This window comes from Panthera pardus, unplaced genomic scaffold, assembly GCF_024362965.1.
Source record: "Panthera pardus isolate Hobbes unplaced genomic scaffold, ASM2436296v1 HiC_scaffold_12, whole genome shotgun sequence".
In the NCBI taxonomy this organism is placed as follows: Eukaryota; Metazoa; Chordata; class Mammalia; order Carnivora; family Felidae; genus Panthera; species Panthera pardus.
Window position 1 is genome coordinate 114,094,520 of NW_026526677.1, and position 1,526 is coordinate 114,096,045.

Here is a 1,526-nt window from a genome sequence, read left to right on the forward strand (position 1 = left end):
CAGGCTCTATACCTGTCCAATTAAGGCAAAATCTCTGTGGGGAGAACCCACACATGAAGGTTTTTCAAAGCTCACCAAGGTTAAGAAAATAATCCTATTAAGAGGTGCACCAAGAAGAATGAAATACCCAGAAACAAACTTAATCAAGGAGGTGAAAGACCTGTACTCCGAAAACCGTAAGACATGAGGAAGGAAACTGGAGGCGATATAAGCAAATGCAGAGATACACCAGGCCCATGGATTGGAGAACTAATACTGCTAAAAATGTCCATGCTACCTGAAGCCATCTACAGATTCAACACAATCGCCATCAAAATACCAACAAAATTTTCACAGAACTGGAATAAATAATCACAGGCTTTATATGGAATCAGAGAATACCCCGAACGCCAGAGTCATCTTGAGAAGGAAGAACAAAGTGGGAGATATCATGCTCCCTGATTTCAAACCATATTACCAAGCTGTAGTGATCATGATAGTACGGTACTGGCACAAACACAGACACAGAGATCAGTGGAACAGGATAGAGAGTCCAGAAATAGACCCAGGACCATATGGTCAATCAATCTTCCACAAAGCAGGAAAGAATATACATTGGGAAAAGGCAGTCTCTTCAATAAATGGTGATGGGAAATTTGGACAGCCACACGCAAAACAATGAAACTTTCTTGCACATAAAAAAAAACCTCAAAAGGATTAAAGACCTAACTGGGAGACCTGAAACCATAAAACTCCTATAGGAAAACACAGGCAGTAATCTCTTTGGCACTGGCCATCGCAACATTTTTCTAGATATGTGCCCTCAGGTAAGGGAAACAAAAGCTAAAGAATTGTTGGGACTGCACCAAAACAAAAGACTGTGCACATCAAAGGATACCTTCAACAATACGAAAAGGCAACCCAACAGAATGGGAGAAGATAATTTGCAAGTGATATAACTGAAAAGGGGTTGATATCCAAAATATATAAAGAACTTCTAAAAGTCAATGCCAAAAAAATGAATAATCCAATTAAAAAATGGGCAGAGGACCTGAATAGACACTTTTTCAAAGAAGACATCCAGATGACCAGCAGACAGAGATGCTCATTATCGCGGAAATACAAATCACAACCTCAATGAGGTGTTACCTGATACTTGTCAGAATCACTAGAATCAACAGGACAGGAAACAGCGAGTGTTGGTGAGGATGTGGAGAAAAAGGAGCCCTCTTGTACTGTTGACGGGAACGTAAATTGGAGCAGCCACTGTGGAAACAGTATGGAGGTTCCTCAAAAAATTAAAAGTAGAACTACTCTATGATCCAACAATCCTACTAGTGGGTATTTACCCCCCAAAGCCCCAAAATTTGAAAAGATACATGCACCTCTACGTTTATTGGAACATTATTTATAGTCACCAAGCTAGGGAACCAACCGAAGTGTCTACCGACAGATGAACGGATAAAGAAGACATGATGTGTATATATGTGCAATGGAATATTACTCAGCCATCAAAAAGGATGAGATCTTGCCATTTACAACATCAT